At 41.1% G+C, this 27345-nt stretch overlaps 1 protein-coding gene across 4 annotated transcripts in view; it reads left to right on the top strand.

Annotated features, from left to right (window-relative positions):
- Positions 1-27345, top strand: part of TRPM1 (transient receptor potential cation channel subfamily M member 1) — a 155786-nt gene that overhangs the window by 19210 nt on the left and 109231 nt on the right. For all 4 annotated transcript variants that reach the window (XM_075160238.1, XM_075160239.1, XM_075160237.1 and 1 more), the window contains exons 2-3: positions 14729-14869; positions 16529-16651. The gene's annotated coding sequence lies outside the window, so the exon portion shown is untranslated. The remainder of the gene's footprint in view (positions 1-14728; positions 14870-16528; positions 16652-27345) is intronic.

The raw sequence follows: 27345 nt of genomic DNA, 5'->3' as shown, positions 1-27345 counted from the left end.
TGAGACACTGAATAGAGGCAATTCTTTTAGCTCTGGCTTCATGCCTCATAGCAAGCATATAATTCCTGCCATTTGCTTCAATTTTACTCTTGGCTGAAATTTGAACGTACAGCACAGGTTTTGGTTTGGTTTTTTTTTTCCACATTTCTTTTTCTCCCACGGGCCAGTCTCATTATGTAGGATCACATTTACCATTGGATTGGCATCAGGTAATTTTTTGTTGTGCTGAATTTCGGAAGTATGTTAGTCAGTTGCACTCATGATGTGTACATCTCATGTATGCATGAGCTATACACAATGGAAATCACTACCTGTTAATAAAGGCTAAATTGTCAGCTTGGGGCTGCTGCTGATCTATGAGGTTTTGTATGAGCAGAGGGGCATACGGAGTGTTGTACTTCACAAACTTTATTTCCCACTATAGAAACTTGGTTCTTCTGTTCCAGCCACTACAGTACAATCTGCAATATAGAGCCACAAATAAGGAAGAGCTGCTCAACTCATGACATGTTTTCACTTCCTTTTTTATTGCCAAAAACTAGATCTGCTGGTGAATCTCATTCTTACCATCTCATTCTATGGCTTGAGGGAAAGAAAATCTTAACCTCTGAAGAGCTTGCATAATACTGTGGTGGAAGTGAGTTCCTGGGAGGCTCTTTTGTTATGTTTGCTGTTTATTTACAGTTGGGAATTTCAAACAGAAATGTTCTGAGGCCCTGTCACACATTTGCCGTAAGTCCAGAGTTTCTAGAAATCATCACATGTGGTTCATTGATCATTCATCTATAATAGACAGATTGGATCCTTTCAGGGTGCCTCACATCTATGTGTTCTCTTCCCAAGGAAGGTGATTCTTTCAAGATTATTCACCAAATTCAAAGTGAAAAGACAAACTGAGCCCAACCCTTGAAAAAGAATCAGGGCAAAGAGACATTCTGTTGATTTCTGGCCCTCTCCACTCCCCTCAAGCCAACACCATGTATACTCCAGCATAACATCCTAATGGTAAAGGATGCTAACTAGTAGAAGACTTGGTGGTTTTTGTCTGAGAAGACAAAATTCCATGATCTTCATCAGAGTTTTCCAAATTGATTCCAGCTACCTTCCATTTCAGGCCACACGCTTGTGTCTACCAGGCTCATGAATCCAAGTATTAGAATAAGCAGTTATTTCTGCTTGGCTCTGATGAGATCATATCCATATTCTGAGACTCATTGGGTTAGACTAACTTTCTAATCTAATTGACGAAATATCAGAGTGTAAAATGGGCAGAGATCAGTTGGTGACTGTAAATATAGCCCGCACAAGAAGCTCTTTAGTTAGTGTGGAGGTAGCAACTGTAATGAAGAGTAGGCTAAACTAATCTGCTTCTTGAAAGAGTAAACTAGCCTGCAAGGTTGGATGCAGCTTCATTCATTAAGGGGGCTAGGCACCAGCAGCATAGTAATTCAGCCTCTTACATGTATATGTCCTAGTTCTTGATGCAAACGGGCATAAGGAGGAAGACCATCTCTTTCAGTAGATTTCCTCCTCTCCTTCCTTGCCCAAAATGTCCAAAAAGTTACTCCTTTGCTTGGGGACAAGTAAGTTATGCTGTCCCTAATGTCCCCGTCAACCAAGATCATGGCCAAACTTGCAGAGCCAAACTTGTAAATACACCTAGTAGAAAGTTTTTGATAGAGAGAGCATATTTTGTTTGCCAGTAGCCAAACGTTTTGGAGGGGTGGAAGGTAACGGGGTGGAAGTGGTTACTAGACTTTTGAACTGTAAGCTTTATAAAGCTATAAGTTACTTAAATACCAGCTAGACCCTCAGGTGACTTTTAATCTTTTTATTTCAGTAGTCAGAGACTAGTGCTCTGGGAGGAAGACACTAGCTGCAGTAACACTTGTTTTTCTGTTCTTGTGGTTACTCTTCAGGGTTAGGCAATGTTTATTTCCCAGCATAACTGCTCAACAGCCTTCCTTTCAGAAGTGTCAACACATGCAAATACGTGTTTGAGGAATTGTTGCTACAGTACCTAATGGTTACACTTTTTTTTAAAAGTTCAGTCACTTGTACATTGTAGGTTAAAGAGCCTGAAGAATTTCACTGCAAGATGTATGCAAACTCAGCTGTGTAGTTAGTCTTGTTGTTCTTTGTGTCTAAGCATGCATTGTACTACCTTAGCCCTTAAGCAATCTGCTGCAGTGTTGCATTAAGACTAAAGATTTGTAGATGAATAACTTTCATAGTTTCAGACCCAGTGAGGCTTCCTCCAGCCTTGCTTTTCCTTAAAAACACACGGGGGGAGGTTCATATCCCTGCAGAACAGAGCATATCTTGTTCTGATACTTTCATTTAAAAACTATCAGACTTGCTTGTGTACAGACTTGAAGCCAATCTGTGTCTTTCAAGGGTCACTACACTCTACAGTCGACATAAACAGTGAAATGTTTATGACTGTCACCCACTACACTGGCTTTTCATTCACTTGATGATCAAATCCAAGTTTGATCTCTCTGGATGAAGTACTGCCATAGTAAAAGGGCACTGGCAAAACCCCCACTGACTTAAATGAGGCAAAGGATTTCAAGTTTTGTTTTTTTCAAAGCCCTCCATGGGCTTGTTGCAGCCTGTCTCAGAGACCTCTTCCTGTATCTTTGCCTTCTGGATTCCTCATCTATTTTTAAGTCTCATGCTCTTTCCTGCGCCTATTTTAACTATGTTACTGTACCGTTTAACCCCTGTGGGATATGGAGTTTGTGGGAACGAAGCGGCATATTACAAAAAAAATACATTGATTAATCTACATACTCCTCCAAAGGTTTCATGGCACAGGACATGCAGAAACCCTAATTAGGATCACATCTAGGTATTATGCATTTGTTTGTCAGCAGCTGTAATATGAACTGATTAAGAAGTATTCAGTAATGGTGTCATATTGTGTTTGTCTGATCTCTCTACCAGTGCTAATGCCTAGGCAAAATACATAACTTGAGTTAATCCCTATGATTCAGGGTTTGCCCACAACTCTGAAGCGTTTTCCTCACAGGACAGGTACTGGTCTGGGCTTGTTATGGGAATTCTTTTCCCTCAGTAGTATCAGTCTGTACAATGTCCCTGTGTAGTGCAAAAGTAAACAATTTTCAGGCCTTGGATCTCTTAAATATGTTTTATGCTACAGATCCCCCAGGGATTCCTACGAACTAAACTGCTTGAACTTGTCATGTTACTTTGTATTTCACCTTGATTCACTTTGTCCCAAATCCCAGACAAGGCTGGAGAGGTATTTAATAAGACTTAAGTCAGACTTTTGAGGTACAAGACTGGAAACAAAAAGTTGCAAGTAAAACAATCCAATTCTATTTTAAATTTAGCAACTAGATAGCTCTCCAGTGGCTTAACCTCTGCTGTGCAGAATCCTAATGACAAATCTCATGTGTGGGAGCTGGGAATTAGCATTCATGGCAAAAATGTCTTCCAAGTGTTTTCAATACATCCAAGTGACATTTTACTTTTCTTTGGGATTAAGTTTTGGGGCACAAGTGTGAATTATGTTGTTGTGTGGCTTCCTGTGTTGCAAACAGTGATTTCTTTCTAGCCTATACCTATTTAGCCAGGCAGTGTGTTAATACAGTGAGAGGTTTGTTTGTAAGTTGTTCTGCCCAGATATTTCCATGAGGATAAGTGTTCCGATTCCAGGTGGCAGTTGCTGGAGGTTTGATTGTGCATGTCCTCACTGCAGGCTCTATCAGCAGCCTGTCTGCAGTATCGCTTGCTTGCTGCTTTGGTGTAGTTCAGGAAGAAGTGGCCAACCCTCCTGCATGGGGTGAAAGCTGCGACAGTATTGTCAGAGCAGTAATGAAATTGCAATTTCGGTTTTGGATGTTCAATTTCCATTGTAAATGACCTTAATATTGGAAGACTAACAGACTGCTTTGGTCCAAAATTGCAGAAGTTAAAAGCTGTGAAACTCTTGCATTCAGCAGCATGTCCTTATGGCACCTCATGGATAATGTTTTCAGAATGGTGAAAACTATTTCCTTCTTAAGAAACGTTTTTAAAAGCATGCAAGTTTAAAATAGTATTTCCATTCATCTGTTTGCTTATAGACATATCTTGTCCATTATACTACTTGAATTTAGGAAATGCTACATTGAAACAATAAAGTCCCACTGAATATTATACCTGCCATATGTGCTTTTCTGAGGAAGGTGGTAGTAAAGCCAGTAGATGCCAAATCTCCTGTGTGGCCTTTGGCAAGTCATTAATCTCAGCTCTTTCAAAACTTTCCATTCATTTTGGACTTTTTATTTTGGGTGCCCAGTTGGAGGCTTCTAAATCAAGTACAAAACTTTCATGGCTTCCAGCTGGACCTGAGGTTGTCTGTATATCCAATGTTTAGCATTCCCAAAATTGCAAAATCTAAAACTAAAGAGCATTCTGGTAAATGTTGGGTTTTTCATCCCTACTTCCGCAGCCTCACCTACAACAGCATGGTAACATCACCATTTCTAAGCATGCTGCCACATAATGCCATGCCATATTGAGTACTGATCTTTGTTAGGCAGAGAGACATTTGAGTTTGGTGTTACTGCAGTACAGTATTTAAAGATATCAAAAACCTGGAGAACAAAGAATGTTGTGCACATTCTTTAATACTATAAGGAATTACATTCTCTTGCTAGATTTTAGTTCAATGTCAGCCATCAATTTGACAGGCTCCAAACAGCTCACGTAGCTCATTTTATTTATTTTTATATATATATATACACACACACAGAGACACACATCTCTTGTCTTTTTTCTCTCTAAACTGCCTTGGCTTTTTTAGTTCTCTTTTTTTTTTCTTTTTTTTCTATTGACCTCCCATTCAAAGTTTTCTTCCACTGTTCCTATTACCTTTGTCATTGTCTCTTTGTTCAAAAAGATTCTTGCAGAAATGCTGAATGCTTCTTGCCAATCATAACACCCACTCTCCTATTCTGTCATTTTGTGGACTTCATCTTGAAGAATACTGTCTTGCTGTTAGCTACATTTTTGCCCATGTTACCTCCCTCTTACAGGCATGGAACTTGCTGTGTTCAGCCTGCTTCATCTTTGAGAATATACTTGTATGTTTTCCTCATAGCATAACTTGTGTGCTCCTTTTTATACTCTCACTCAAATCTGTGGAAGTTGTGTATTGAGGAAGACTCAAAGCCCCACCATAAATCATACTGGATAATAGCCTTTTTTTTCTTTTTTGACTGCTCTTATTTAACCCCCTGCTGTGTGCAATTAATTGCTAAGTATGTTACTATATGTTTTACTGAAATTGTCAGAACAGCCACACAAAGATAAATTTTGATTTTCGGTTATCGTGACTGAACTAAAATTCCTTCTTTAGCACTTAAGCTATGGTTTTGTATCTCACTTGTCAACTTGTGAGATTTGCTTTTGGCATGTTTTGGAAAATGTCACACTGTTAAATAGATTGCAGACTGTTACCTTAGACACCTGTTGATGGTGCTGGTCTTGGAAGGGACCCACCATGGATAGGGAAAGCATGGTATATTGACTTTCTCCATATGCAAATCCATGAACTTAAGAAGTGAAAATGACTTTTGTAATGAAGAAGAGTAATGCATGTCTCTTGTGCGTCCCAAGGCTTACAAGAACAAAATGGTGTGAGACTTGGCAAGTTCCAGAGAGTACAATCCTGCCTTCCTCAAATACGTGAAAGTCACAGAGATTTGGATGTATGTATCATATAGAATCAGAATGCCACCAGTAATAGCAGCTATAGATGAGCTAGAGGAAAGGTGATGGAAGATCATAAAAGTGCAATGCTTTCTGTCTTGCAAAGGTATAGTGAGGGAGGTTTGGTGCTGTAAAGCTCCCCCTCTGTCTCTCCAACATTTGCATTGATGTCAAGGTAAAAAGAAGGAAGACTGCTCATTTTTGTTAAGCATATGTTCTGGCTTTTGTCTTTTCAGTGCCATCATTTTTCATTGTTTAGTCATAGTCAGTGAGTAGATGCTCCTTGGAATAACTTGGCACTATGACAGATGGATTGCAGGGTTGTACAGGTAATCAGGTGAATAAATGCATGCTCCATGGTTCACGTGGTCTGCATATATAGTTTCCCATAGGAGTCCCCAAGACTTCTTTCTTTAACAATCTAGCCAAGAATGCCATCTGTATAGGCCAGGGAGGAGGGCATTTAAGGCTTAGTTACCCAGAGGGTGGTATGGGCCCAGGTGCACCCCTTGCTCTGTATAGGCTAACTGCTGTTGTTGACAGGAGGAGCAGCTGTTTCCAAAAGTGCATGGGTTTGCCAGAATTGTCTGGATCCTAAAGCAAAATGCGTGTATGTTACCTCCCAGAATATCCGAGACCACAGCTGAGGTCTGGTCTGGACCACATCCAGAGATGCATTCAGTACCTCTGCCTTCCTGAGGCTTGGCTAGAATGATGAACGTGGTGCTACCAGGCACAACCATCTATTTCTGAATGGAACAACAATGAGTGAAGTATGTATAAACCTCCATGTGAAGAATGAATCCTCTCCACTGTTCAGCATAAAGACTGACCCAGCTTCCTTTTATACAGCCTTGTAATGGCCCAGGTAGCACTGTAATCCAAACAGGTCACATCAGACCCAGACATCTGAGAAGTCTAGCGGTGTGTGGTGGCAAATGGTGATCAGCAGTCATGTAAAAGGACAGGCCCTGGTATCACCTGTCTCAGTACTGTCCCAATCCTCCTCCCACTCCATCTCATGATCTACAGAATTTAGCCCTTTCCTCTTTTGTTTTCCTTCCCTTTTAAGGACTCTTCCTCTCTTTTCCTGTTACTGTTACGCGTTCATACATACATGACCAAATAAGTTTACTAATCAAAATATCATGTTATCCCAAAGTAGGGAGGTCAGTTTATCTCTGAATTTGTTTGGGCTAAGTAACTTCTTTTGGTTTTTGACTTGCTTTAGACTTCCTGTCTCAGTAGTCTGTCTATTCACTGTTGTGTTCACCATGAATACGTAATTCATCTGCATGTAACTTTTCACACTGTGAACTTTGGAGCATTATTTTCAGTGTGCATGCTGGAGATTAAAATTTGGTGATGCATCTGAAAAGTATGTACATAATTTCAAAAACGAAAGAATCCTATTAATTGAATTAGATGTTCCTCTTGAAACATCTTTATGAAAACAAGGGTGATCTGTGGCTGGAAAGAACAACAGCATAACCTTTATGGCATATGTTTACATGCTTTGCACAATACTATGTTTTGATGAAGCATTGTTCATAACTTGGCGAAGACCTCTTAAAGAATGTTGGCCAGAACAAGCTGCTTTTTACAAGAAAAACAACAGTTTTGGATACTCTCAAATTACATGTGTATGGCTCCGGACAGACCCACTAATTCTCTTTTTGTTTGTAGAGGCCTATATAGACTATCTCCTGTATTTCCACTGTCCTGGCCCCTTGGGGTTTCACTTCATGTCAGTGCAAAGGTACACGTTAATTCAAGAACTGGAAATAGACCGTTCCAGTTCAGGTGTATATGGCTATATGGCGTAGGAAATGGGAAAATCAAGGGTATTGGTTCCAGGCCTGTTCGACTAGATGTTCCATAACTCGTCAGAAAATCACATGCAGTAAATAGGCTTACCACAATGTATTGTCTGCCATCAGGATATTCTGGGAAGTGGCCGGGGGGGAGATAGGGGGTGGAACATCACGTTTGCTTCTGTAACTCCAAAGTGTGCTTTAACTCTTGTTGAGTAAAGAGTTTGATCTGTAGAAAGGGGGATTTGGTATGTAAAGTCCACTAAGACAGGGAAGACAGCATCCACAGACATGGTGGAAACAGGTTACAATATATTAGTTGCTGTGAAAGGCAATATCCAGTGAGGAATCTGCCAGAACAATGACTTTTAGTCCAACTATGGTAAAAAAAGAAAATAAAACCAAAAATTCATGGTATTGGTAAATATCATGTGATTGTGCCACCATGCAGTATAGCTAGTCAGCTAAACACTTAAAAGTGTGTGGAGATAGCAATAATTATAGTAGCAGTTGTAGACTTGTGTATCTGTATATATACTTAAAGTGCATGGTGAGATCATATATTAAAACACAGAAACACAAAGGCTAGCATGATTTAAACGTATACGTGAATGTTTCTTTTCTTCCCGCATAATAAATTTCAATATATGAAATAATCCCAAACCCATAAAAAGTGAGGATATATACCTCTGGGTGGCCAAAGAGGTGCAGATATAGAAAAACAGCTCTTCATACAGAATTGAGTCTACTCCCTTCAGCTGAGTCAAAAAAGGCATGTTTAGATTTCAGTCTGTGAGAAGCATGGTGGTGCTAGCAGCAAGAAAATGGAGCAAAAGGTAGCATAATTAATACAGACAAATTAGGGTATTTGATGTGAGAGGGCAGGAGGTTTTATTGCTGTTGTGATTAAGTTAATTTCTCCAAAAATTAACAATAATCCTGCTAGATATAAGATAGCTAAGCATTCCTGATGCAAGAGCAAAATATCCAGCTAGTGGGCACATTCAGTTCATTCTGTTCTCATTTTGGCTTCTACAGATGATCGGGCTAGAATAAGTAGGAAGAAGGGTAGTAGTCAGCAGCTCGTGTCAAAATGCTGTGTCCAGGCCACTAAGTGAGGACTTACCGGAACATGAAAGTTGCTGACTGCATTATAAAATCTAGTCATCTAGCAAAGTTCAAGGTTGGCTTAATTCAGTTACGCTGAGGGCAAAGCCAATAATTTCTGCTTAAGCCCTGAAGATTGAATATAGTGTACCAAGTTTTTGTGGCTTGCTCAGGGTGAGGGAGAGGTGGAAATCAGCAATTACTGTAGGCTTCTGGTAAGCTAGGTGCATAGCTAAGCATAATGCTGTAGTCCGTTTCACAAAACATGGATTCCTCCTTTTAGTGACCCTCTGGTGAAATTCATGCTGAACTGCAAATTCAAAGATGTGCATTAAAGGTGTACTGGATCCTTGCTGTTATGCAGATAGCGGCCAGTAAGATCGAAGCCCTTGGGTCTGGTAAGGTTTTACCTTAGTTGAAGCATGTGTTTTGCATTCAAAAGATACAGGGTAATGTCCTCCTGGTTTTAGCAGAAACTAAGAGGCTTAAACACTTACTTAAGGCTTTGAAGGTCTTTGTTTGTTTGGGTTATCCCAACCTTGTAAATTATAGTGAGGATCCCATGAGAGAGGGGCAAGCTCTCCCCTTCAGCCACTTTCCTCCTCACAAAACCAACAGCCAGTCAAGTGGAAATTTCCACTGCTGATGCACGTACCTCACGGCAAGTGGTATTCTATCAGTCAGGCCTCATGTAGGCAAATTTTTGCAGAAGTACTGGTATAGAACAGATCAAGCCACAGAAACTTTTGCTTCTTGGTCTTCATTCCTTTTTACATTTCTCTCTGTTAGAAATGAGGGAGTACGTGAAACATGGGTGCTTTTGATACCCACTTCCAGTATATCCTTGCTGATTAGGCTCAATCTCCACAGATTACCTGGAATACATTTAATGTTAAAGCAACTAAAACACGAGGACCCGAAGAGGAGCAATGAGGAGTCCAGCAGAGACGGCCCAGGCTTTCGGCAGGGAGGGGAGGACGGGTAGGAGAAAACCCCAGCCCGCAGCAGAGCCAGGGAGGCCCCAAAAAAGCCGGAGCTCGCAGCGGCGAGGCGGCCTCCCTGGCCTGAGGAGAGCGCAGTGGGGCCCACCACCGCAACGAGAGGGGCCGCAGTCGGTGTGCGCCTCGGATGACGCTGGAAGCGGGCTCCGGCGGCGGAGCGCGCCGCAGCCGGCGGGCACTGGCGGGCGGGGGGCAGACGCGAAGAGGAGGCCCGGGGAGCCGAGGGCGCCGTTGCCCTTTTAAGCGGGCGCCGCGGCTGTCCTCGGGTGCCCCGCGCGCGCCTCGCCCGCAGCGCCACCGCGCTATTAATAGCGGGACGGGGGCGGAGCGCCCTCTGACACGGGATGGGCGCTCCTCGCGCGGGCCGCCCGCCTCTGCCGGGGCCCGCGTGCAGCCGCCGCACCCACCGTCAGCCGGGCTGCCGAGACACGCGTGCCCGTGGCCGGCCTCAGCGCCGCGCCCCCCTCCCTACAGCCTCTCTCGGCTGAGAAACTGTGGGCGGAGGAGCAGGAAAAGAGGGAAGAGCCCGTGTGTCGGGCCAGAGCCTGGGGTCAGGCCTGCGCGCGCCTCGGCCACCTGCGCGCGCCTCGGCCACCTGCGCGCGCCTCGGCCACCTGCGCGCGCCTCGGCCACCTGCGCGCGCCTCGGCCACCTGCGCGCGCCTCGGCCACCTGCGCGCGCCTCGGCCACCTGCGCGCGCCTCGGCCACCTGCGCGCCGTGCGTGTGGCGGGCGTGGGGGCGAGCCGTTCCCCCAGACGGGGAGGAAGAAATGGCCCCTCCTTTCCCGCCGCAGAGCCACAAACGCTTGTGCAGCTCCCGCTGGCGAGGAAAGGGGAGATCTGCCCTGCAGGCAAGTGAGGTTTCTGTCCTGTCCCTTCTCTCCTGAGGGGAGAACAGTGTCTTCCTCCCTTGCCCCGTGTTTCTTCTCCTACGGGTTTAGGGATAGGCACTGAGACTCCACCTGCTCTAACTGCGAAGGCAAGATTTTTCCCTTCGTAAATGGGTTCCCTTCTGGTAAATGGGAAACATGCAAGAAAAACGCCGACGTGTGTTCTCTCAGCAGTCCACCCACGCTCTGATCTGGGGAGAAAGGAATGGAACGCTTTCCTCCCACAGAGGGGTATCATTTACTACACACAAACCGTACTTTGTAAAAGCAGCGAAGAGCCTTTGTCGCACTGTAAAGGCTGCATAACAGTGGAATGTATTTGTATATCCCCTGTAATAAAAGAGAAAAAGAGGCTGTGCTGCATGAGAAATAGGAATTGCCATACTGGATTAGAGCCATCTGCTTCACTATCCTGTGTAAACCTAGCCAGAAAAAGACATTGCGGAGGAAGGGAATGCGTATCTCCTCTTTTCCTTTACTTCCTTCAAAAATACTGCAGTGTGTTACTGCATATTACAAATATTACTTCAGCAGTTAGCCTGCACCTTGGAGCTTTAATTTCTCTATGCTTTTTATTTCAACACAATGAGGAATACTCCTGTTAGTCATAAGAAAAGACATTCTTTATTTCAGTCCAAGTCCATTGGAGTGTGGCAACAATTCCCCCTCCCCCAACTTATTTACACATTGTCAGTCTTTTTTAACAAAGGATAACTCTAGTAAGCAAGGCCTCGTCTCTGTCATTAGTAGAGGAGATGGGGAGAGTGGGTGTCCACATCTGACGCTTTCAATTTTGCATCTCTCCTACAGTCTTCATCTGAAAAGCAGCAGGTTGTTTCCACTAGAACAGCTTCCCTCCTCCTTTACCCTGGAGCACAATTGCATGTGCTCTGCCACCCAACCGCTTTTGGCACTAGTGATATCTCTCTGATCAGCAACTGCCTGAGTGTGACGTACATTGAAAATAAGCCCAGTTGCTTTAATGCCTCTGCCAGCAAAGCTGTGCTAAAGCAAATGAGCATGAGTCACTGAGTTTGAGTGGGGAGTGTCTTTGAAACACTCATTTTATAGCTTTCTTGGGTATTAGGGGATTTGCTTGCTTTTCAGGACAAATGCTGTGTTCATCCCCATACCCTTTGCTACCAGCTCCTTTAATATATAACAAATCAGCCAGTGGCAGAGAGAGTTTACCTTGGGGGTGTCTGGGGTGAAGAGAGCAAAAGTAATCTCTTAAGTGCAGAAACGCCCTCAGCACTTTAAACCACAGCATTAGAACAGGAGTCTCAAGTGTGCATTAGTAATGCTTTTGCCCTTTGCTCTTTGGAGGGGTGATTTGCTCCACAAATACTTTATGAACCTCTTGAGACTGTGGCACCATGTTATTCAAAAGTGTCAGCTAGTAAATTCCCACTGCGTTACAACATGGGCTTCTGTCTGTGAAATAATCACAGACAAATGGTATCTCGTGACAGGATTTGTTCTGATAAATACAGGTCTCTAGAACCATACACGCAAAAAAAGTTGCATAGTTCTGAGACTAGATAAGACGATCAACGTTGTTGAAAATGGTGAGAGGATTGAGTGCCCCATACATTCTTGAATGAACAGACAAAATGAGGAAGTCATTCAAGGGTAGCCTTATTTGTATATGCGTGTTCTGGAGTGTCGTCTTTTCTTTGAATAGTTGACAAATTGAACACAGCTGAGCCAAATAAATTGAGGGCCACATATCCACAGACCTTCATTTTGCTATGCAGTATCAGTCACTGTATAGAGACTAGTAATCTCAGTATGTTGCCAGAGGGGATTTATCTGCTGAAGTTTGTTTTGAAGCATAGGGAATGTCTATTGTGAAGCTGAAATACAAAATTATATTTCTGAATGTAAAAGAGCTCAACTGCTTAGTTCAGCTTCATGTGACAATAAGAATACCTGTGCTGTAGGCCTGATTGATCTACCAACTTCAGCTCTTTGCATACCCGCATTCTGCCTTTGGTTTCAGCAGAATAGCAGTAACTTTGTCTTTCACTTAGCCTCCGTAAAAATCATACCATTGGAGGCTACTAAAGATGACAAATCTTCTGTTTTCCCTTGGCTTTTGCTTACTATTTGCAGCATATTCATCTTTTGGGCTTGTCCTAGCTGTCTGTTGGTGCCACACTGTAAGGGATATTTGTAATACTTTTTGCTCAGTCAGAACGTTTTGGCTGATAGACAGGAAGTTTGGCCTTTGTTAGACTTGACTGCTGACTCTTCATGGCGTCAAAGCCTCTGGTGGAGACTGGCCTGTTAGCGCGGGTAACTGTGTGTGGATCATCACTCAGTTACAGACTTAATGTCATCCTGCCATCGTGCCAAAACACTGAAGTGCTCAGTGAACAGAGGAAATACAATAAACCAAATTGTAACTCTTCAAAGGACTGCAATTTTCTGGTACTTTCAGAACTCACTTTTAGAAGCTTACGCTCTCACTTTTTGCTGTTGGACTCATTTTGTATTCTTTGCTTTTAGACTGTTTGATCGATTATTATTTTACATGCTATGAAAGACACCTCAGATGTCGCTTAGATAAGTTCTGCACCTCATATAACAGATGATCTAAAGACATCATCGCTTAAATGTTTCTGTGTCGTAGTGGTCCTTACTTAATCAAGTGGTCCCACTGAATTTGATGGGAGTACACATATAAGTTCATTTGTGTTTATCAAACTTTTAAGTGCTTATTTCACTGCAAATATTTACTCTTCATAATATGTTGCATTTGAAGTTTATAGTCTAGGCTCTTTAGGGACGGCAAAAGTTCTTCAGAGTCATGGCTGAAAATATTTAATAAAAAAAACAACATAAAGAGAAGATTATAGTTGGGAGAAAACAATAAAAGGTCAAAATTTCACAGCTGATGGTAAAATAGGGCATATGTCCTTTCACTTTTAATCCCACTCTGGAGATAGCTAAAGATCTGTCTCAGACTCCTTTTCAAACATGTTTAGTACTACAGAAGGAAGGGATACATTTTAGCAATATCTGTCAGAATTTAACATGTTTTACATAGACAAGAGAGATATGGTAAAGAATAAATCTTTCTCATAATTTTTTTTTTTAAACTAGTTGTACAAGATTGGTAATGTTGGCTTCACACTGTGGGTTGGTTTTGTTTTTAGTATATCTGAGACAGTAATTAGATTTGGACAATTTTGTGAACAAGTGGTTTTGCTCCCATATAATCATACCTTGACTAGAAGTGTCCTTTTTCATTTGTGGGTTCTCTGTGCTGCTGTAATTAAATAAAGTGGATATTCATTTAAATATTAGTAAGAGAGTAATAGAATATGTGAGGTTATCAATTATGTTGGCTTTAAAAAAAAAAAAAAACAGATAGATGTGCCTGGCATTCATCAGTGTATTGAACAATGCAGCTGTAAGACATGATGATAATAGGTATAGCTGTGAGTGTAGTTAAAGCTCCCTTTTGTGTTTGGCAAAATTTCCATTCTTAATTTAGGTCCAATTGTAGTCTGTAGCTCTTCCTTCACTTTTGCTAATGTAAGTCAGGATGAATTTTGTTTTTTTAACTGAGGTCTTACATTGTTGCAAAGGTCTGATCTAAAGTAACCGAAACGGCTTCTGCTGTTTTCAGTGAGTAATGAACCCACTCATGTAATGAGAAGGTGAAGAATCAAGCTTACAAGTTGTGAAAAAAGGATTTTTCAGGTATGAGCTTTAATAGCTTAAGGTTCCCATGAAGTCATTAAATAAATGGCTTTTTAAATATCAAATTTGTTCAAGAAAAATGTAAGCAGTTTTGTTGAGACCCTTAAGAAAAATAAATAACTAATAAAAGTGAATAAGTGGGCTACAAAATATCTGCCCACATGCCCTTCAAATTACCTGTCAAATATGCTCAGTTTTCTGCTCTTGAAGATATAATAATGTTTAGTTCACTCTCGCCACTTGCATGTTCAAAATTCTATAGATAACAAATAGTCTTTGAAAAATATATTGCAGGAAATGATGGTATATACTATTGTCTCATTTAACAAGGAAATTATGATGGAGAGGTAAAATGATTTTACCCAGGTCTAAAATAATTCAGTAGCAGTACTGGCTTTGTAAGTGGGCATGTCTTGGAGAATGGACTATATGTTCTTTTTGACACTTAAAGCTTATCCTCTTCCTGACTTTGTTTTTCAAGGTCTGGATGGAAACACAGCCAAACAGAACCAGGTGAATTTTGTGAACGTGAAAGGCTCATCACACCACTGTGTCTTCCAAAGAAGCAAGTTGCTTTTCTCCGTGCTGTGCTGAGGAAACACAGGCTGCCCCAGTAACTGAGGTCAGAACTGTTAAATATTAACTTTCCAAATAAATGGGTAGGCCTGTTTGTGTTTGGGAACGTAGGCTTGGGGACTGTTCTCTGCAAGTGACTCAGGCAATGTTCTGTTGGCACTAAGTAGTATTAGATCCGTAGAATCTTATATTTTCCTAGGCTGACTGGAGTTTGGCCTGCAGAAAAGAATTTACTCTGATTTCTGTATTCAGAGAGTAAGAGCAGACATGCTCAATTTTAAGAATTTTCTGTTCCTGATCTTTCCCTGCAGTACAGCAGCTTAACAATAGCTGTGCAGAGGATAGATTATTTTTAGCCTAGATTCCTCAATCAGGGAGACCTAATGCAACCTTACTATTTGTCTGTCTACTGCGGATTTCCCTGGCTAATTTTGGCTAGCTTTAACAGCAAAGCAATGCCTGAAACTAGGCTAAATAGGCTAATAGGATGGAAGACACCAAATAATTGTATGAGAGGGAGACCGTCTCATGAGCTTGTGTATTATTATGCAGCAGTGAGGCCATAAGATACAAATCCATAGAAAACTGACTTCATTAGTGTCTGTGCTTATGGAATTCATGGATTGGTTTGGATGTTATTTGGTGGCAGTCATCCGGAGCACAGTGTTTTCTCGAATATGCGCAGTGCTGCAAGAACTGGGCAGCTCTTCTGCCATGGAAAATAGAGATTTTCTTGTGGAATTCGAAGTGTACTTGAACTACTCTTAGAAAAGCAACGTTTTGTATCTACAAGTTAAAATTTAAACTCAACTGTTGGCCTAATTGTCCTCAGTGAGTCCAACAGAAACTGCAGTTAGTGACTAACAACTCATTCCCATTAGTGATAAGGCACATGGGCAGGACTTTGTGTCGCAAGCCGTTGCTAATTGGACTTACTTGTAGTCTCTGGAAAGTTCCCATACAAGGGGAATCTCCTTTGGCACTGTGGGGCTTCCAGGAACATACTTTTTTAACAGAGTCTGTGAGGAGTTGCTGTTTGTTATGTACAGCCTGGCTCTGTACTGTGATCTATTATATTCCTTTCACATATGAGAGTTACATTCTAGCATCTGAGTTTTAACACTAATTTATAACATGGCATGTGCAACCTTAAAGAGCGTGATCAGGATGAGATTCCCTGCTCGTTGCGTCACAAGGCCTCAGTATACCTTAGCTCCTAATGGAGGTGGTAAAATCCTCTTCTGGCCCCAATACAGGGTGAATTTCATGCATGAATACGTTTCTTCAAAGCTATTTAAGCTCCTAGAAATTCAGATAATATTTAGTGGGATTTTCAGAGTTGCAAATCTCACTCATCTTCAGCAAAGCAAATGGGATAAAGGTATACAGTGACATTTTTTAAAGTATTTTCTGCATCGTAAGGCATCTATTGAAAAAATACTTGAACAAATACAGCTCCAAGTCTCCATTTATACTTGTCTGGAAGTTTGCCTTTGACTTTAGTGGGAATGGACTGTGAAACGAGTCAGTAATTGGCATCTCACTTTATTATCGCACAATGTTATTTTCTGATTTATTGAATAGTTGCCTACAATAAGTGGCCTGTATAGTTTCTTTATTTGGTATTGGCAAAAACATTTATATCATTCTGTTATGAATTGTCGAACAGTCCTGTTGTGAAGGGATGTGTTTTTCCCCTCTACAGGCCTTCCTTGTCTGTGGTGTTCAGACTACATTTTCTGGGAAACTACCATGGGAAGAAAAATCACATCTCCCCTCCCCTCCTCCTCTCCTATCCCTGGGAAGAATATTCTATTGTTTGTGAAAGGTAAGTGCTTTGGGTAACAACTGCAATCACAGTGTGATAGGTGATGAATATTAACAGTGGTGTTTTGGAGCATAAGGCAAATTCTAACCATTTGAAAATGATATTAGAGTGCTGTTGGGCCTCACACTGTCCCACTGCTGACCACTCAAGATTTGCTAAGCCATCTTTTGTAGTATGTTTGAGAAGCTTTTGGTGGAGGCAGCAGACTAAACCTTAGGATGATCCCATACAGCAGTTTCCTCTTAGTCCTAGCATGGACCTTCAGATGTATCTCACTCCTGGGTGAAACGGCTTCTATTAGAGCCAGGACACCAGGGCTGAGGAGTGCGGCTTTGGGTGTCCCTGTGTTGTTGTACCAAGATTACCGAGAAACCAAGTAAGAATGTAGCTGTGAGCCTTTAAGCAGCATGCCATGGAAAAATAAAACACAGAGTGTGTATGTGCACGAGGGGAGTGTACTCAGTGTTTTGCACATTCCAGCAGAGGCCTCAGTAAAGAGTGGAATTTTAATTCTCATCTGACAACATTCCACAAAGACAACTTACATTCCCTTCCTGCTTCCCCCTCCCAAGAGATTTATTTTAAAAAATAATTCTGGCTTATTATTTATTTTGCCTTGGCTATCAAATAATATGTTGGAGTGGCAGCACTCAGAAGAGATTAGCTGGGATACTTTTGTTTAGTTCCTAATTTGGATTCTCTGGGATTCATTAGTATTATCTATTTTCCTTTTTATTGTTATTAGCAATGCAACTTCTTATGTATTGTCATTCTAAATCACAATTAGAAACATCACCAGCTGCGTTGGTATCTCTGCGGGGACTTTTCAAGTTTCTTTTTACTGCACCCATGGTCCCTTCACACACATGCCCATTGGTATAGTACAAGGCCGTTAGAAAGGCAGGAAAGAGAAGAGGCAGTGACTCATGTAAACTTCTTAACACCACAATTAAAGTATAAAACCCCACCTATCCCAGTAGGAACAAAGATCTTGATCTGCACAACACCTACTGTACAGTATTTCTGTGTTTATTCCAGTTTTTTAGTTCTGTATACAAATATGGAAAGTAGGCCAGTGTTTAAGGAATTTGAATGAAAGAAATGTTGGGTTTGGAGCTGCCATCAGTGTGAGATCAGGAGAACAAGACTTTGCACACAGTCATCTGTTCATTTCTGGATTACAAGCTATACACAAGAAGGTGCAGAAGTCTGTTTCCTGTATGTAAGTGGGCCTGCCAGCATTCATAATATCCCATTTAAGCCACAGTTGATGGCTAAAATCATCAGTTAGCTAGCTGTGTAGCTGAAAACACAAAACAATGAGACTAACCACTTCAAATGAGGATGCTTTTTTTCCTCTTGTTCTAATTTTAGTAATTCCAGTAATAGTCACAGTAAAACTTTTTGTTGCAATAGCTTCTGTTTAGCACTGTTGAACTAATGTGTCAGCTTGGGAATTCAAATGCCAGTATTTTCTTTCTTTTTTCTTTAAGAATCAGCTTGCCTTTTAACTGATAGTCATGTTTTTCAGAATGTCAGTTTTGGCCCATACTGTGACGTAGCTGTAAGAAGCAGAGCACAAGACCCACAATCTAGCAAGGGGGAAGACGACTTAAATTATTTTTCCACTTTTATGATTCTAGACAGCTTCAGCAGCTAGGAAGATTTACAGTATGTAGACAGTATCTCATGTATGCCATAGGTCAGCAACACTGTGCCCTGTGGTCCTCTCCTTGGCAGACCTCTTATACCTGAACTGTCATTGGGGTCCTCAGAAGCTGCCACCATATTGTGTTCTACCTGACTTCAGGATTCTCAGGCCCCTTTTTCTTGGGTAAATGTGCTAAGGTATGGGTGAGAATCTTTCCTTATAACTTTAATTAGTTCCTAACATAGATTAAGACCTCTGGAGATGTCAAAACAGATGCGCTGCAGAGATCTGAAAGCTAATTAATGTGTAGGAGGCAGAGCTATTTCTTCCTCTCTTGTTTTATACTGCTACTATTGAGCTTGGTCATGAGCTGTCTACTAGAGTGAATGAGGACAAGCATCGCATTATCCATCCCATATATGACTTACCTGTATCACTGAACTGTGCTTAGGATGGGAGGGAAAGCTGCCCTGCAGCAGTGCCACACAGGGTGACCGGGAGGGATCTTCTAGGGAGGAAAGGGAGCAAACCATGCATTGACTGTGTCCCTGTTTCTTGTGTTAGCCATTTTAGATGGCCCAGCTGCCTCACTGCAATAGGGGCCACACTGGCACTATTCAAATTCAGTGTTATGAAATGCCTCTCAGAGCATTATGAAAAATGCTTCAGTCATTGCCCAAGCCCCCCAAAACCCTTCAAGACATCTCAGAATCCTCACCTCACCCCATTTCCAGCAAAGATATCACATAGTTGAAAATGCCTGTGAAATCAGCTTTCCTTTGATACGTGGTCCCTCTGTACCATGTTGGTAGCATGAAAGGATAGGCAACTGGAAGCTGTCCCTTAGGAAGACCCTTTCCCGAAGGAAAGCATATATTTTCCTTTGCCTTATTGTTCCTTGGACCATTTTAGAAAAGATGATGGCTCTGTGCCAGCGTATCTGCGCTGTAACATGGGCCACAGTGGAGGTGTTATGAACACTGTGTTCTCTGACTGCCTTCTGCTTGGAACACCAAGAACCCGTGCAAACAGCAGAAGGATCTGTTTACAGCAGATAGAAGCCAAACTGTCCCTGCGGACGAGGAAGACAGTGACTTAAAAATTCTTTTCCCCTATGCAAGTTTAAGAACAAAAGCACTGAGCAGTAGAGCTGGTATGTGGGCTAGCTGCCTAAAAGGTAGACCTGGGTTTCAGAAATAAGATCATGTGGTTGTGCCAGTAAGGTTTGCTCACAGAGATGTCTTTGTCTTAGGAATCGCCCAATTCCTTCTCAGTCTGCATCCAAATGCAGTGAAGTACCTGCTTCCCTTCTGGTAAGGAGGAAGAATAGTTGGAGGGAGATTGATGGGCCAGGATGGGAACTGGAACATTCTGAATGCCTACTGGAAATTAGCAAATGCTCTGGGAGAAGTCTGAGGGCCTGGGGATCTTAACCTATTTAATTACCTTTTTGTCCAGCATCCTGAGCAGTGGCTGGGTATTCTCTGAATCTGTGAACACTAACCAAAACAAAAAATGAACATTCATCTCTCTCTGTCTTTTTCTTCTTTTTCTTTTTCTTTTTCTTTTTCTTTTTCTTTTTTTTTCTTTTTCTTTTTCTTTTTCTTTTTCTTTTTCTTTTTCTTTTTCTTTTTCTTTTTCTTTTTCTTTTTCTTTTTCTTTTTCTTTTTCTTTTTCTTTTTCTTTTTCTTTTTCTTTTTCTTTTTCTTCTTTTTTTTTTTTTAAATTATTTTTAAAATTGAGCTAGTTAAAAGCAGAGCCTGAGTCAAAATCTTGAATTTTGTAGGTTAGTTCTAGTTCAACATTATTTAATGCCTGGGTTTGATACTGCTTACAATGGCAGTGAAGCAATTGTCTTTTATGGTAGCTATAAATCTCCTTATGTATTTTCCAGAAGTTAATGTAATAATATTAATACTTTTGAGAGTCTCTTATTACCAGCTGTAAGTCTAATTTTCTAACAAGGTACTGCTAATGGTATTATTCTGGCTTCAGCAGTTTTCTTTGTTTTGGAGCTCCTTGGACAGACAGTGGGTTCTTAGCCAGAATTCTTGTTTTGGTCCTGTAAAATGTAGTTTTGTTGTAATAGTAACTTGTTTTTAATGATATTTATCTGCTTTCTTCATTTATTATTGTCTAGATTTTGCTACATCAATTACTTTTACATTGCTGATAGCCTAACAGCATACAGTTCAAATAGGTCAGTACCCACAACCTGTCTCAACTGTTATCACAGTTACGTTACTCTCAGTTAGTGCAGCATTTCCTTCACAAGCTGACAAAATTTTGATTGTATTAAAAATAAAATTCTCAAAACATTAAATTACCTGAAAATTAATTTGAAAAAATATCTCACTGTTTGCTTTTGTGAAAAATAAACTTACATGTCAGAATCTGCCTTTATCTGTATGTAGCCGTAAGAGTTATTGAGGCAAGTAATGTGTAGTCTGTTGGCCACATAGTCTTGCTCTGGACCTTCCAGCCTTTGTTGGTATAATGGCACTTTGGCAGTTGCTGTCTAGATGTATGGCACAACAGATCAAAGAGGGGAGTAAGATTAAACAGTATGAAGAGCAGGGATATAGTCAGTTCTGTATAGGGAGATGGAAGAACATATTTTTGGATCATGTTATCTGATTGAACGTATTATAGAGTCTCAACTTTAGTTAGGTAGAGGGGAATAATATTTTTGAATGCTGGTAGCTCCCATTTTCAGAGACTCACTTTAAAGTCCAATGTTCCAGCAATAATTTTTTTCAGTTTATGATCTTTAATGAAGGCTCTGTGGAAGAGCAGATTAGATACTGCCATTGGTTTGGGACATATTGCACCGTTAGCCAGCATCCTAAGAAAATGATTACTGGAGCTGAGGATACAGCCATGGAACAAGAACTTTCAGAGAACATATTACTTCCTCCTCAGTGTTGGAAACTTCGTCTCATTCTGCAACAGAAAGATCAGGATCCCCTGCAAATTCAGTTTATTAATCCTCTTCTCTCTTCCATAATCTTCATGTCCTTCTTGAGTCTTGTTCTGGGGTGCCAGCAAGATGTGTTCTAACATTTCTTTTTAAGTTGCTGCCAGATTGGTCTAAATGAAGTGTGTCACTTCACCTTCCTTTTAGGTGATCCATGGTTTTGCAGTTTAGCAACATCTGGGACTGGTAATTGCTTAAGTAGGGAATTCATACCCCTGGTAAACTGTGACTTTGACCATGAAAAGAAAAAATGACTGAACTACAGAGCCACCTTGCCTTCTCCACATCTGCCTGTATCTTCCATGCTTCTGTGAAGAAGGGATAAACAAAGTACCGATATGAGATCAATGATTTAAAGTAGGAGAGTAGAGAAGAAACTGCCCATCATTTTGCTTCTGGAAGAACAAATCCCGGAGGGATATTTGATTTGCACAAGAGAAGTTCTTATCAGTTAGTACTGTTAATAGCGGTCTAGTCTAGTGACTAGATGTCCGTTTATCTTTGTATCTAAGCCAACCAAGTGGCTTGCTAGCTCCATCTACTGGAGCCTGATGATGTGAATGATGTAGGGAAGCTTGGCTGGACACACAGGAAAGCGGTAAAAAAAAAGAAACATGCCTAAACCAGAAGGACTCAGTGTGTGTCATCGAGACTGTGAGAAACCAGATGGGAACATCCATCTCCAGGACGCATAAAATGTGAAGAACAATTAAAGGTTTGTTTGTGGATGCGTTATGACTTTTCTAGTTGCTTTAGGACACAAAACAACTGAAACCAATTACATTTAGAACAGTATACAAATCTGTATAATGCTGTCTTTTACTTTGACATGTGCTGCTGTGCAGAATATGAGACTCTCAAGGTAGTTTATTCGAGGCTGATAATTACAAAGTAGATTAATTTTAAATGGTTTCCCAGTTATGGAAACGAAAGCATTGTTTCAGAAGTAGCAGACCACAGGGTAATTTCAGTTATAGGAAGCATGCTATTCTGTACATTTCAGACGAGAACTCAATGGCTATGGACAGAATAACACACCTGATAGACTTTGAGAACTTTTCCTACAACTGTCTTGTCACCTCTGTGGAAACTCATTTGCCCATTAAATTCATCTTTTTTTCTCACAAAAAAAGCAAAAGGAAAGGTTTACTTGCAAGGCAGCTTCTTATCTGGCATTCCGTCCTGCAAAGATTGCTTCAAGTAATCACGTACCTACAGTTAAGAATGTGATTTTTCTGGTGCAGGTGCTCAATATGTTTAAGAAAGTTCTTGTTCTTAACAAAATTCTCATGAGACATTCTTTGGGGAAAAGGAGCAAAAAAGGGGACTGTGGCTCATGGGCATGGTGGTACTTCCCATAGAAAAAAGCCTTAGCTGCTGTTATGACATAGATGTCTCTATATCTGAGAGCTCTTTGGTGTTCTAAAACCAGAAAGGAGGAAGTGAGAAGCCATGGAAAGAATGGCTAAGATGGAACAGATTTTCTTTCCTTTCTCTCTTTTGTCATGGTTGCACAGATTCCTGCTTGGAATAGCTGGAAGAAAACTTCTAAAGAATTTATTCATGATTCCAAGTTTCTCCATGCACACTCTTTGCTGGGTAAAAAACTGGCTGGACGGCCGAGCCCAGAGAGTTGTGGTCAACGGAGTTAAATCCAGTTGGCGGCCGGTCATGAGCGGGGTTCCCCAGGGCTCAGTACTGGGGCCGGTATTGTTCAATATCTTTATCAATTATCTGGATGAGGGGATCGAGTGCTCCCTCAGTAAGTTTGCAGACGACACCAAGCTGGGCGGGAGTGTTGATCTGCTCGAGGGTAGGAAGGCTCTGCAGAGGGACCTGGACAGGCTGGATCGATGGGCCGAGGCCAATTGTATGAGATTCAACAAGGCCAAGTGCCGGGTCCTGCACTTGGGTCACAACAACCCCAGGCAACGCTACAGGCTTGGGGAAGAGTGGCTGGAAAGCTGCCCAGAGGAAAAGGACCTGGGGGTGCTGATTGACAGCCGGCTGAACATGAGCCGGCAGTGTGCTCAGGTGGCCAAGAAGGCCAACGGCATCCTGGCCTGTATCAGAAATAGTGTGGCCAGCAGGAGTAGGGAGGTGATCATGCCCCTGTACTTGGTACTGGTGAGGCCGCACCTCGAATCCTGTGTTCAGTTTTGGGCCCCTCACTACAAGAAGGACATTGAGGTGCTGGAGCGTGTCCAGAGGAGGGCAACGAAGCTGGTGAAGGGCCTAGAGAACAAGTCTTATGAGGAGCGGCTGAGGGAACTGGGACTGTTTAGCCTGGAGAAGAGGAGGCTGAGGGGAGACCTCATCGCGCTCTACACCTACCTGAAAGGAGATTGTAGTGAGGTGGGTGTTGGTCTCTTCTGCCAAGTAACTAGCGATAGGACAAGAGGAAACGGCCTCAAGTTGTGCCAGGGGAGGTTTAGATTGGACATTAGGAGAAATTTCTTTACTGAAAGAGTGATCAGGCCTTGGAACAGGCTGCCCAGGGAAGTGGTTGAGTCACCATCCCTGGAAGTATTTAAAAGATGTGTAGATGAGGCGCTTAGGGACATGGTTTAGTGGGCATGGTGTGTTGGGTTGACGGTTGGACACGATGATCTTAGAGGTCTTTTCCAACCTGTATGATTCTATGATTCTATGATTGTATTCTCTAGTGGAACCATAAGGAATTTGAACATCAGGGGAGTATCTAAAGATTAACATCAGTACATACAATTGCTGCACAATCTAATAATTTTAACTTTGTAAAGTAGATAGTTGAATGCTACAGACTAACTGAAGTTGCAAGTTACAGGTTTTGCTGTATGGGCTCTCATAAACTTTTTATTTTCTGGAAGATGTTGATACACCAGACTTACTGAAGTTAAGGAGAAATTTGAGGTTGATCAAAATGGGATTACTAGTTCATGTATGTGTTTTCTAAATGGAATTCTTTGTCTGCAGTCTGTGATGCAATTATGTCCCGTTGCAGTATTTTAATTATTATTTCTCATTTGTAATGAGATATTAGCCAAAAGCATCAGGCAGGGACCAAGGTCTCATTAAATATCAAAGACAATCTGTCTGGACTGTGTACTAGAAGATGGAAATAGAAACTGATTAGTCTATTATGAAAGGATGAGGGGAAAAGACCAGAGTACTGTTAAGACTTGGACCAGCTGGAAGTATTATGATCCCCAAACAGCCTATTAAGATTTGAACTTAAGTAGGAGGGTAAAGCCCTGTAAATGGACAGTTCAAGAAATCATTTTGTGGGAGCTCAAAGTTAAAATAGTGACGTTAATCATGAAGTGGAAAGCTTTACATGCTGCTTTTCTCCAGGGCTAGTTTCATGGGTAATTCATGTCACATTGTGTTCTTCTGGCTTCCAGAAGACATCCTATCAATTCAGCTAGATGAGATACTGTATTAGTGGGGTACTTAGCACAGACCACCAAGGAGAATAGGCAGATAGGCAGCCAGCTGCACATCCTATAATGAAATGCAGTAGTTAAGGTGAGCACAGATTATTCAAGGTTACCTGGAGCTAAATGCCACAATATAGTTTGTTTAAACAACATACTCCAGGATGGTAGAAGTCAACCTAAACCAAAAATGTCTCATTTAGATTTTTGCCAAAATTTACATAAAATACAAAATTTCCCTTACAGAAATACAAACAAGTTGTGATGCACAAATCTTGTTAAATTCCATGTCTGTGCTCACATATGCCTTGGAGAATGCCTTACTGAATAATGACATTTTCAGCTGTTTCATGAGATTTTTATTATGATTGCTAGGTATTTGTTTCTTTTCAAAGTAGCAAGGAACATCAAACATGCCTCCAATCAGTACCATTGTTCTTGTTCCTGCTGTAGATGGCAGTTACAGGTGTTAACCCCTCCTAGGATTTGTTCTATTGTTTGGTAATCAGCCTGGTTCTAAGTTACATGATCAGAAAAGATTAATTGGCCTACACCCAAAATTGAAAAATGAACACAAACACTCCTTTTTCTGACATGGCTTGACCTTCTGCTCTTCTTATAATTGCTGCCATCTGGGGAGTAGCATCAGCCTGCTCCAATCAGCTGTCATTGATTCTTCAAGTGACAGTTTGGCTTGTTGAATGGAAAGGGTATGTGATTTTATTGCATATCAGCTAATACTGGAAAAGTAAAACATAACTACCTGCTTGGTTTTTAGGCTTAAAAGGCTACAGACTTAATAATTTGGTCTTTTTACTAAATTTTTAGAAACGCTTTACCATATCACTTTCACGATTACCTGTGACACAGCACTGTCTGTCACCTTGGGCAACCAATAAATCTCTAACAGGAATAAAGCCTGTAGTAGTCCATAGCAGCAAGCAGGCTTAGTCGAGGGAATTAGGAATTAGCCTTTCCTAATAGCCTGAGTAGATGTTTGTACATCTTCTAGCAGAGCTAAAAGAACCTCTGCATGCTAAGGGCTATGTGGGATACTTTGATTTTAAACTAAACATTATCTTACTGTATCAAACTAACATACTTAGTCCCAAGGATATGGTGCTTTCTTCAAGTCTGACAAGGTAGGTGCTTCTTATTTTTCTATTTTAAGGAAAACAGTAAGGTAAATGAACAGATTGGGTGTGCAACTGAGAAAAGAAATGTGGTCATTTTTCCTGCCATTGTTTGAGTGGCCATTTGCTTGGGTCAAAGGTCTTTTGCAAAGCAGGATGCTAAAAAGGCTCATTCTACCTTTAGTGACATGAGAGCTGCCTGGGTTTTTCTCCCAAGTGATAGTTATCTCTTCTGGTGTGTCTTCTGACACTTGAACTTGAATTAATCCTAAGTAGTTTAAATCTCAGCTATTCTTTTAATACAATAACTTTTTTGTATACTTGGAATATGTTATCTAAACAAAGACATTCTCTATCTTTCTTGTATTTAAAAGAAGAGAGGGATTCTTTTTCATATCTTCAAAATGAATAATTAAAGTAAATCTTTAGCCATCTGAAACATGCTTGAGGAAAAAGTACAGAGGTACATACATATCTTTTGGTATGTACTTGTTAAATGCTTTATCAAGGTTCAGGTTTCTTAAGTACTCATTATACTTGTAGAAGAAAACATTGCTGATACATAGAACAGTAAAAGAAATAGATGAATGAAAAATGGCTGATGCTGTAAGCGAGATGCAAGGCAAAGATTTGAAATACCTAATTTTATCTAATTGGTGTTATTTTTGTTGCACTGTCATGATTATCTTTTCAGTCCTCCTTGACCTGAAGCAAAGGGATGTATTTCTGAACATTTGCAGTTCATCTCACTTTACCAACCACACTGGAATCTAATATGGTCACACCTATTTTGAGATGAACACATAACAGAAAATCAAATTAGATCAATACAGTAGCTTTCTTTGTATCTGTATTGATAATGTAGCTGCTTGGCAGTGAGCTTAGTCACCAGCCAGGCCTTGAGTGGCTCAGATGAGAAACTGCCTACACCTCATTGTTACTGAGATGAGAGCTTGGGAGTTTTGCAGGACTGAATCACTGCACAGCAGCCAGGAAGCACTAGTGAATGTGGATGTAGCAAGTCCCTATTTATCCGCCAAACCAAAGAGAGCTCGATGGCAGCAATAAAACCTCAGTCTATCATGGTTATATCTGTTTTAGTTTGTAGGGACTCACTCTCTTGCTGGGCATATATGAAACCATATGTGTCATAAGTATAAAGACACAGCTCAGATATTCTCTTTGCAGCCCTAGCTACCAGTTTCAGGGGTGTTAATGAGAAATTCTTCAAAGTGCCTTTCTACTTGAAACTTCTTGTTAATTTTGCTGCAGAAATCTTGCTTGATATACAATTTTCTGCTAGTAATCCAATTTGAATGATATCAACATATGCCTTCACCCATTCCTCAGACCGCACAAGTTTAGAAATTAAAAGTTCAAAAGTAAGTTGTGGGCAAACATAGTTCTTCCAAGAATCCATATTGCAAGGACATCTTGGATAAAATGTGGGTTAAGCTAAGGAAGCAAGAGTCACGCATCGTCAGGATAAGTGTCTGCAAATGGAGTCAATAAGGGAT

Source organism: Calonectris borealis, chromosome 11 (genome assembly GCF_964195595.1).
Source record: "Calonectris borealis chromosome 11, bCalBor7.hap1.2, whole genome shotgun sequence".
Lineage (NCBI taxonomy): Eukaryota > Metazoa > Chordata > Aves > Procellariiformes > Procellariidae > Calonectris > Calonectris borealis.
The sequence above is the reverse complement of the archived record's forward strand: the minus strand, read 5'-3'. Positions and strand labels throughout refer to the sequence as shown.